The sequence below is a fragment of the Salvelinus namaycush genome, unplaced genomic scaffold (assembly GCF_016432855.1).
Source record: "Salvelinus namaycush isolate Seneca unplaced genomic scaffold, SaNama_1.0 Scaffold2370, whole genome shotgun sequence".
NCBI lineage: Eukaryota > Metazoa > Chordata > Actinopteri > Salmoniformes > Salmonidae > Salvelinus > Salvelinus namaycush.
The window spans coordinates 1-10,497 of NW_024059198.1; the positions used below are offsets into that span (position 1 = coordinate 1).

The window sequence follows — 10,497 nt, forward strand, 5'->3', positions numbered from 1 at the left end:
AAAAATATTGTCTGCAGGGTAATTGAACTCGCCGCATCTAAAGTCAAGCCACGGGTCACAGGTGAGATCCCTTGTTATAACCCCCCCCCCCCCCCTCCAAAAAAAAAAATCAAACACGATTGCGTTGAAAATAACCATTAAGTCATTTGCTAAGATTTCCCCCATTTTGACATGTGGTCCTGTTGTCACGCTTACCCTGATGGTTGCTGATTCTTCCAGACACTTTTTCAGTCTTATCTGAGGTATTTTATATCAGAATGGCCATATTCTGAGGCCACTTTAGCGCTCAATCAATGACGATTTACTACGCCTTTTCCATTGAAGGACATATTGAGGATAAATCAATGACTGGAGCTTTTAATTGATAAAAACCAATGACTATTTGATGTTGAAAGTGCAAGTCAGTATTGTGCATTTATTGGTCTTTGTATTTCTACTTTTGCCTAGTACCCTTTATCCCGACATCAAGACCAGCTGTAAACAGTCAGGATGGCCGAGCGGTCTAAGGCGCTGCGTTCAGGTCGCAGTCTCCCCTGGAGGCGTGGGTTCAAATCCCACTTCTGACAATCTTTTAACACCTGCAGGTCATTCTGCTTTGTAATATCCAGTTGACAAATACATTACTTAAGATACTGGAAATAACACCTAGTTAACATAAGCAGTGAATAACTATCGTATTTCTAACATTTTGCAAAAACAGCTAGTTGATGAGAGGTTGGAAGAGAATTGCACGAATTTCACAGGCGGGCCACAAACAGGCAAAGAACAAAAGGCATCTCGGAACGCACAACTCGTCGGTCATGTCACTGGATTGTATTGGCAGGGAGAAAAAAATATTGTCTGCAGGGTAATTGAACTCGCCGCATCTAAAGTCAAGCCACGGGTCACAGGTGAGATCCCTTGTTATAACCCCCCCCCCCCCCCCCCCAAAAAAAAAATCAAACACGATTGCGTTGAAAATAACCATTAAGTCATTTGCTAAGATTTCCCCCATTTTGACATGTGGTCCTGTTGTCACGCTTACCCTGATGGTTGCTGATTCTTCCAGACACTTTTTCAGTCTTATCTGAGGTATTTTATATCAGAATGGCCATATTCTGAGGCCACTTTAGCGCTCAATCAATGACGATTTACTACGCCTTTTCCATTGAAGGACATATTGAGGATAAATCAATGACTGGAGCTTTTAATTGATAAAAACCAATGACTATTTGATGTTGAAAGTGCAAGTCAGTATTGTGCATTTATTGGTCTTTGTATTTCTACTTTTGCCTAGTACCCTTTATCCCGACATCAAGACCAGCTGTAAACAGTCAGGATGGCCGAGCGGTCTAAGGCGCTGCGTTCAGGTCGCAGTCTCCCCTGGAGGCGTGGGTTCAAATCCCACTTCTGACAATCTTTTAACACCTGCAGGTCATTCTGCTTTGTAATATCCAGTTGACAAATACATTACTTAAGATACTGGAAATAACACCTAGTTAACATAAGCAGTGAATAACTATCGTATTTCTAACATTTTGCAAAAACAGCTAGTTGATGAGAGGTTGGAAGAGAATTGCACGAATTTCACAGGCGGGCCACAAACAGGCAAAGAACAAAAGGCATCTCGGAACGCACAACTCGTCGGTCATGTCACTGGATTGTATTGGCAGGGAGAAAAAAATATTGTCTGCAGGGTAATTGAACTCGCCGCATCTAAAGTCAAGCCACGGGTCACAGGTGAGATCCCTTGTTATAACCCCCCCCCCCCCCCTCCAAAAAAAAAAATCAAACACGATTGCGTTGAAAATAACCATTAAGTCATTTGCTAAGATTTCCCCCATTTTGACATGTGGTCCTGTTGTCACGCTTACCCTGATGGTTGCTGATTCTTCCAGACACTTTTTCAGTCTTATCTGAGGTATTTTATATCAGAATGGCCATATTCTGAGGCCACTTTAGCGCTCAATCAATGACGATTTACTACGCCTTTTCCATTGAAGGACATATTGAGGATAAATCAATGACTGGAGCTTTTAATTGATAAAAACCAATGACTATTTGATGTTGAAAGTGCAAGTCAGTATTGTGCATTTATTGGTCTTTGTATTTCTACTTTTGCCTAGTACCCTTTATCCCGACACCAAGAACAGTTGTAAACAGTCAGGATGGCCGAGCGGTCTAAGGCGCTGCGTTCAGGTCGCAGTCTCCCCTGGAGGCGTGGGTTCAAATCCCACTTCTGACAATCTTTTAACACCTGCAGGTCATTCTGCTTTGTAATATCCAGTTGACAAATACATTACTTAAGATACTGGAAATAACACCTAGTTAACATAAGCAGTGAATAACTATCGTATTTCTAACATTTTGCAAAAACAGCTAGTTGATGAGAGGTTGGAAGAGAATTGCACGAATTTCACAGGCGGGCCACAAACAGGCAAAGAACAAAAGGCATCTCGGAACGCACAACTCGTCGGTCATGTCACTGGATTGTATTGGCAGGGAGAAAAAAATATTGTCTGCAGGGTAATTGAACTCGCCGCATCTAAAGTCAAGCCACGGGTCACAGGTGAGATCCCTTGTTATAACCCCCCCCCCCCCCCCTCCAAAAAAAAAAATCAAACACGATTGCGTTGAAAATAACCATTAAGTCATTTGCTAAGATTTCCCCCATTTTGACATGTGGTCCTGTTGTCACGCTTACCCTGATGGTTGCTGATTCTTCCAGACACTTTTTCAGTCTTATCTGAGGTATTTTATATCAGAATGGCCATATTCTGAGGCCACTTTAGCGCTCAATCAATGACGATTTACTACGCCTTTTCCATTGAAGGACATATTGAGGATAAATCAATGACTGGAGCTTTTAATTGATAAAAACCAATGACTATTTGATGTTGAAAGTGCAAGTCAGTATTGTGCATTTATTGGTCTTTGTATTTCTACTTTTGCCTAGTACCCTTTATCCCGACACCAAGAACAGTTGTAAACAGTCAGGATGGCCGAGCGGTCTAAGGCGCTGCGTTCAGGTCGCAGTCTCCCCTGGAGGCGTGGGTTCAAATCCCACTTCTGACAATCTTTTAACACCTGCAGGTCATTCTGCTTTGTAATATCCAGTTGACAAATACATTACTTAAGATACTGGAAATAACACCTAGTTAACATAAGCAGTGAATAACTATCGTATTTCTAACATTTTGCAAAAACAGCTAGTTGATGAGAGGTTGGAAGAGAATTGCACGAATTTCACAGGCGGGCCACAAACAGGCAAAGAACAAAAGGCATCTCGGAACGCACAACTCGTCGGTCATGTCACTGGATTGTATTGGCAGGGAGAAAAAAATATTGTCTGCAGGGTAATTGAACTCGCCGCATCTAAAGTCAAGCCACGGGTCACAGGTGAGATCCCTTGTTATAACCCCCCCCCCCCCCCCCCAAAAAAAAAATCAAACACGATTGCGTTGAAAATAACCATTAAGTCATTTGCTAAGATTTCCCCCATTTTGACATGTGGTCCTGTTGTCACGCTTACCCTGATGGTTGCTGATTCTTCCAGACACTTTTTCAGTCTTATCTGAGGTATTTTATATCAGAATGGCCATATTCTGAGGCCACTTTAGCGCTCAATCAATGACGATTTACTACGCCTTTTCCATTGAAGGACATATTGAGGATAAATCAATGACTGGAGCTTTTAATTGATAAAAACCAATGACTATTTGATGTTGAAAGTGCAAGTCAGTATTGTGCATTTATTGGTCTTTGTATTTCTACTTTTGCCTAGTACCCTTTATCCCGACATCAAGACCAGCTGTAAACAGTCAGGATGGCCGAGCGGTCTAAGGCGCTGCGTTCAGGTCGCAGTCTCCCCTGGAGGCGTGGGTTCAAATCCCACTTCTGACAATCTTTTAACACCTGCAGGTCATTCTGCTTTGTAATATCCAGTTGACAAATACATTACTTAAGATACTGGAAATAACACCTAGTTAACATAAGCAGTGAATAACTATCGTATTTCTAACATTTTGCAAAAACAGCTAGTTGATGAGAGGTTGGAAGAGAATTGCACGAATTTCACAGGCGGGCCACAAACAGGCAAAGAACAAAAGGCATCTCGGAACGCACAACTCGTCGGTCATGTCACTGGATTGTATTGGCAGGGAGAAAAAAATATTGTCTGCAGGGTAATTGAACTCGCCGCATCTAAAGTCAAGCCACGGGTCACAGGTGAGATCCCTTGTTATAACCCCCCCCCCCCCCTCCAAAAAAAAAAATCAAACACGATTGCGTTGAAAATAACCATTAAGTCATTTGCTAAGATTTCCCCCATTTTGACATGTGGTCCTGTTGTCACGCTTACCCTGATGGTTGCTGATTCTTCCAGACACTTTTTCAGTCTTATCTGAGGTATTTTATATCAGAATGGCCATATTCTGAGGCCACTTTAGCGCTCAATCAATGACGATTTACTACGCCTTTTCCATTGAAGGACATATTGAGGATAAATCAATGACTGGAGCTTTTAATTGATAAAAACCAATGACTATTTGATGTTGAAAGTGCAAGTCAGTATTGTGCATTTATTGGTCTTTGTATTTCTACTTTTGCCTAGTACCCTTTATCCCGACACCAAGAACAGTTGTAAACAGTCAGGATGGCCGAGCGGTCTAAGGCGCTGCGTTCAGGTCGCAGTCTCCCCTGGAGGCGTGGGTTCAAATCCCACTTCTGACAATCTTTTAACACCTGCAGGTCATTCTGCTTTGTAATATCCAGTTGACAAATACATTACTTAAGATACTGGAAATAACACCTAGTTAACATAAGCAGTGAATAACTATCGTATTTCTAACATTTTGCAAAAACAGCTAGTTGATGAGAGGTTGGAAGAGAATTGCACGAATTTCACAGGCGGGCCACAAACAGGCAAAGAACAAAAGGCATCTCGGAACGCACAACTCGTCGGTCATGTCACTGGATTGTATTGGCAGGGAGAAAAAAATATTGTCTGCAGGGTAATTGAACTCGCCGCATCTAAAGTCAAGCCACGGGTCACAGGTGAGATCCCTTGTTATAACCCCCCCCCCCCCCCCCCCAAAAAAAAAATCAAACACGATTGCGTTGAAAATAACCATTAAGTCATTTGCTAAGATTTCCCCCATTTTGACATGTGGTCCTGTTGTCACGCTTACCCTGATGGTTGCTGATTCTTCCAGACACTTTTTCAGTCTTATCTGAGGTATTTTATATCAGAATGGCCATATTCTGAGGCCACTTTAGCGCTCAATCAATGACGATTTACTACGCCTTTTCCATTGAAGGACATATTGAGGATAAATCAATGACTGGAGCTTTTAATTGATAAAAACCAATGACTATTTGATGTTGAAAGTGCAAGTCAGTATTGTGCATTTATTGGTCTTTGTATTTCTACTTTTGCCTAGTACCCTTTATCCCGACATCAAGACAGTTGTAAACAGTCAGGATGGCCGAGCGGTCTAAGGCGCTGCGTTCAGGTCGCAGTCTCCCCTGGAGGCGTGGGTTCAAATCCCACTTCTGACAATCTTTTAACACCTGCAGGTCATTCTGCTTTGTAATATCCAGTTGACAAATACATTACTTAAGATACTGGAAATAACACCTAGTTAACATAAGCAGTGAATAACTATCGTATTTCTAACATTTTGCAAAAACAGCTAGTTGATGAGAGGTTGGAAGAGAATTGCACGAATTTCACAGGCGGGCCACAAACAGGCAAAGAACAAAAGGCATCTCGGAACGCACAACTCGTCGGTCATGTCACTGGATTGTATTGGCAGGGAGAAAAAAATATTGTCTGCAGGGTAATTGAACTCGCCGCATCTAAAGTCAAGCCACGGGTCACAGGTGAGATCCCTTGTTATAACCCCCCCCCCCCCCCTCCAAAAAAAAAAATCAAACACGATTGCGTTGAAAATAACCATTAAGTCATTTGCTAAGATTTCCCCCATTTTGACATGTGGTCCTGTTGTCACGCTTACCCTGATGGTTGCTGATTCTTCCAGACACTTTTTCAGTCTTATCTGAGGTATTTTATATCAGAATGGCCATATTCTGAGGCCACTTTAGCGCTCAATCAATGACGATTTACTACGCCTTTTCCATTGAAGGACATATTGAGGATAAATCAATGACTGGAGCTTTTAATTGATAAAAACCAATGACTATTTGATGTTGAAAGTGCAAGTCAGTATTGTGCATTTATTGGTCTTTGTATTTCTACTTTTGCCTAGTACCCTTTATCCCGACATCAAGACCAGCTGTAAACAGTCAGGATGGCCGAGCGGTCTAAGGCGCTGCGTTCAGGTCGCAGTCTCCCCTGGAGGCGTGGGTTCAAATCCCACTTCTGACAATCTTTTAACACCTGCAGGTCATTCTGCTTTGTAATATCCAGTTGACAAATACATTACTTAAGATACTGGAAATAACACCTAGTTAACATAAGCAGTGAATAACTATCGTATTTCTAACATTTTGCAAAAACAGCTAGTTGATGAGAGGTTGGAAGAGAATTGCACGAATTTCACAGGCGGGCCACAAACAGGCAAAGAACAAAAGGCATCTCGGAACGCACAACTCGTCGGTCATGTCACTGGATTGTATTGGCAGGGAGAAAAAAATATTGTCTGCAGGGTAATTGAACTCGCCGCATCTAAAGTCAAGCCACGGGTCACAGGTGAGATCCCTTGTTATAACCCCCCCCCCCCCCCCTCCAAAAAAAAAATCAGACACGATTGCGTTGAAAATAACCATTAAGTCATTTGCTAAGATTTCCCCCATTTTGACATGTGGTCCTGTTGTCACGCTTACCCTGATGGTTGCTGATTCTTCCAGACACTTTTTCAGTCTTATCTGAGGTATTTTATATCAGAATGGCCATATTCTGAGGCCACTTTAGCGCTCAATCAATGACGATTTACTACGCCTTTTCCATTGAAGGACATATTGAGGATAAATCAATGACTGGAGCTTTTAATTGATAAAAACCAATGACTATTTGATGTTGAAAGTGCAAGTCAGTATTGTGCATTTATTGGTCTTTGTATTTCTACTTTTGCCTAGTACCCTTTATCCCGACACCAAGAACAGTTGTAAACAGTCAGGATGGCCGAGCGGTCTAAGGCGCTGCGTTCAGGTCGCAGTCTCCCCTGGAGGCGTGGGTTCAAATCCCACTTCTGACAATCTTTTAACACCTGCAGGTCATTCTGCTTTGTAATATCCAGTTGACAAATACATTACTTAAGATACTGGAAATAACACCTAGTTAACATAAGCAGTGAATAACTATCGTATTTCTAACATTTTGCAAAAACAGCTAGTTGATGAGAGGTTGGAAGAGAATTGCACGAATTTCACAGGCGGGCCACAAACAGGCAAAGAACAAAAGGCATCTCGGAACGCACAACTCGTCGGTCATGTCACTGGATTGTATTGGCAGGGAGAAAAAAATATTGTCTGCAGGGTAATTGAACTCGCCGCATCTAAAGTCAAGCCACGGGTCACAGGTGAGATCCCTTGTTATAACCCCCCCCCCCCCCCTCCAAAAAAAAAAATCAAACACGATTGCGTTGAAAATAACCATTAAGTCATTTGCTAAGATTTCCCCCATTTTGACATGTGGTCCTGTTGTCACGCTTACCCTGATGGTTGCTGATTCTTCCAGACACTTTTTCAGTCTTATCTGAGGTATTTTATATCAGAATGGCCATATTCTGAGGCCACTTTAGCGCTCAATCAATGACGATTTACTACGCCTTTTCCATTGAAGGACATATTGAGGATAAATCAATGACTGGAGCTTTTAATTGATAAAAACCAATGACTATTTGATGTTGAAAGTGCAAGTCAGTATTGTGCATTTATTGGTCTTTGTATTTCTACTTTTGCCTAGTACCCTTTATCCCGACACCAAGAACAGTTGTAAACAGTCAGGATGGCCGAGCGGTCTAAGGCGCTGCGTTCAGGTCGCAGTCTCCCCTGGAGGCGTGGGTTCAAATCCCACTTCTGACAATCTTTTAACACCTGCAGGTCATTCTGCTTTGTAATATCCAGTTGACAAATACATTACTTAAGATACTGGAAATAACACCTAGTTAACATAAGCAGTGAATAACTATCGTATTTCTAACATTTTGCAAAAACAGCTAGTTGATGAGAGGTTGGAAGAGAATTGCACGAATTTCACAGGCGGGCCACAAACAGGCAAAGAACAAAAGGCATCTCGGAACGCACAACTCGTCGGTCATGTCACTGGATTGTATTGGCAGGGAGAAAAAAATATTGTCTGCAGGGTAATTGAACTCGCCGCATCTAAAGTCAAGCCACGGGTCACAGGTGAGATCCCTTGTTATAACCCCCCCCCCCCCCCTCCAAAAAAAAAAATCAAACACGATTGCGTTGAAAATAACCATTAAGTCATTTGCTAAGATTTCCCCCATTTTGACATGTGGTCCTGTTGTCACGCTTACCCTGATGGTTGCTGATTCTTCCAGACACTTTTTCAGTCTTATCTGAGGTATTTTATATCAGAATGGCCATATTCTGAGGCCACTTTAGCGCTCAATCAATGACGATTTACTACGCCTTTTCCATTGAAGGACATATTGAGGATAAATCAATGACTGGAGCTTTTAATTGATAAAAACCAATGACTATTTGATGTTGAAAGTGCAAGTCAGTATTGTGCATTTATTGGTCTTTGTATTTCTACTTTTGCCTAGTACCCTTTATCCCGACATCAAGAACAGTTGTAAACAGTCAGGATGGCCGAGCGGTCTAAGGCGCTGCGTTCAGGTCGCAGTCTCCCCTTGAGGCGTGGGTTCAAATCCCACTTCTGACAATCTTTTAACACCTGCAGGTCATTCTGCGTTGTAATATCCAGTTGACAAATACATTACTTAAGATACTGGAAATAACACCTAGTTAACATGAGCAGTGAATAACTATCGTATTTTTAACATTCTGCAAAAACAGCTAGTTGATCAGGTCACAGCTTCCCCCTGGAGGCGTGGGTTCAAATCCCACTTCTGAAAGTCCTTTATCGCCCGCCAGTCACAGGGAAGTGATTCCAAATCATGGTTATAATATAAAACCTTCTGGTGAAATTGTTTGCGAAAATCGATCGACTTAATAATGTAGAATATTCATAATGCATTTAAACACTTCATTATGGTATGAATTAAGCACTTTATTATAGACTAAATGAAAAGTTATTGAACGAGGTGAATTTGCCAGAAGTTACTTGTACTGTAGTCTAGATTGAGGAGACTCTTACAGTCGTCGTGGGTGAGTGGTTAAGGGTGATGGTCTCGAAATCCATTGCGTTCTTCCCTCGCAGGGTCGAATCCTACTGAGATCGGTATTTTTTGTCCGGTCCTGTCAAAGGCACCTCCCCGTCTACAATACTCGACCTGCCCTTTGACCACATGAGGGCGCCCTCCACTTTCACGTATCAGCTATGTAAAAAACATTATGAACACCTTCCTAATATTGAGTTGAGACTGGACTCAGAACATCCTCAATCAGTCAGGGCATGGACTACAAGGTGTCAAAAGCATTCCAGAGTGATGCTGGCCCATGTTGACTCCAAATCTTCCCACAGTTGCATCAAGTTGGCTGAATGTCATTTGAGTAGTGGGCCATTCCTGATACACACAGGAAACTGATGAGTGTGAAAACCCCAGCAGTGTTGCAGTTCTTGACACAAACCAGTACGCCTGGCACCTACTACCATACCTCGTTCAAAGGCACTTAAATAGTTTGTCTTTCCCATTCACCCTCTGAATGTCACACATACACAATTCATGTCTTAATTGTCTCAAGGCTTTAACATCCTTATTTAACCTGTCTCCTCCCCTTCATCTACACTGATTGAAGTGGATTCAACAAGTGACATCAATAAGGGATCATAGCTTTCACCTGGATTCACAAGGTCAGTCTATGTCATGGAAAGAGATGGTGTGTCACGTTCCTGACCTTATTTCCTTTGTTTAGTCTTTGTTTAGTTGGTCAGGACGTGAGCTGGGTGGGTACATTCTATGTTTTGTGTTTCTATGTTGGGTATGTTGTTTGGCCAAGTATGGTTCTCAATCAGAGGCAGGTGTTTGTCATTGTCTCTGATTGGGAACCATATTAAGGCAGCCTGTGTTCACTGTTTGTTTGTGAGGGTACAGGTTAGTCGAGGTAATTTGTACAAATGGTATGGGTATGTGTCAATGTAAATAGTCGTAAATAGTCGTAAATAGTCCAGGTGGCCATTTGATTAATTGTTCAGTAGTCTTATGGCTTGGGGGTAGAAGCTGTTAAGGAACCTTTTGGATCTAGACTTGGCGCACCGGTACCACTTGCCGTGCAGTAGCAGAGAGAACAGTCAATGACTCTCTCCCCCTTCTCTCCCTCTCTCTTTCCCATGTCTCTGTCTCATTCTCTTTCTGTCTTTCTCTTTCTTTGTGAAGGTATGTTGTCGTGGCACTCTAGGGGAAA

General features: G+C 42.2%; 11 non-coding genes across 11 annotated transcripts; all 11 read left to right on the top strand.

The window, feature by feature from the left end:
* The first annotated feature begins 483 nt into the window (after positions 1–483).
* trnal-cag lies at positions 484–566 on the top strand. Its single transcript has one exon. It is a non-coding gene; the product is annotated as a tRNA-Leu (tRNA).
* A 746-nt stretch (positions 567–1,312) lies between these two features.
* On the top strand, positions 1,313–1,395 carry trnal-cag. The gene has a single exon. It is a non-coding gene; the product is annotated as a tRNA-Leu (tRNA).
* A 746-nt stretch (positions 1,396–2,141) lies between these two features.
* Positions 2,142–2,224, top strand: trnal-cag. The gene has a single exon. It is a non-coding gene; the product is annotated as a tRNA-Leu (tRNA).
* Positions 2,225–2,971: 747 nt separating this feature from the next.
* Positions 2,972–3,054, top strand: trnal-cag. The gene has a single exon. It is a non-coding gene; the product is annotated as a tRNA-Leu (tRNA).
* A 745-nt stretch (positions 3,055–3,799) lies between these two features.
* trnal-cag lies at positions 3,800–3,882 on the top strand. The gene has a single exon. It is a non-coding gene; the product is annotated as a tRNA-Leu (tRNA).
* Positions 3,883–4,627: 745 nt separating this feature from the next.
* On the top strand, positions 4,628–4,710 carry trnal-cag. Its single transcript has one exon. It is a non-coding gene; the product is annotated as a tRNA-Leu (tRNA).
* Positions 4,711–5,455: 745 nt separating this feature from the next.
* Positions 5,456–5,538, top strand: trnal-cag. Its single transcript has one exon. It is a non-coding gene; the product is annotated as a tRNA-Leu (tRNA).
* A 746-nt stretch (positions 5,539–6,284) lies between these two features.
* On the top strand, positions 6,285–6,367 carry trnal-cag. Its single transcript has one exon. It is a non-coding gene; the product is annotated as a tRNA-Leu (tRNA).
* Positions 6,368–7,113: 746 nt separating this feature from the next.
* trnal-cag lies at positions 7,114–7,196 on the top strand. The gene has a single exon. It is a non-coding gene; the product is annotated as a tRNA-Leu (tRNA).
* Positions 7,197–7,942: 746 nt separating this feature from the next.
* trnal-cag lies at positions 7,943–8,025 on the top strand. The gene has a single exon. It is a non-coding gene; the product is annotated as a tRNA-Leu (tRNA).
* A 746-nt stretch (positions 8,026–8,771) lies between these two features.
* trnal-cag lies at positions 8,772–8,854 on the top strand. The gene has a single exon. It is a non-coding gene; the product is annotated as a tRNA-Leu (tRNA).
* Positions 8,855–10,497: the final 1,643 nt, after the last annotated feature.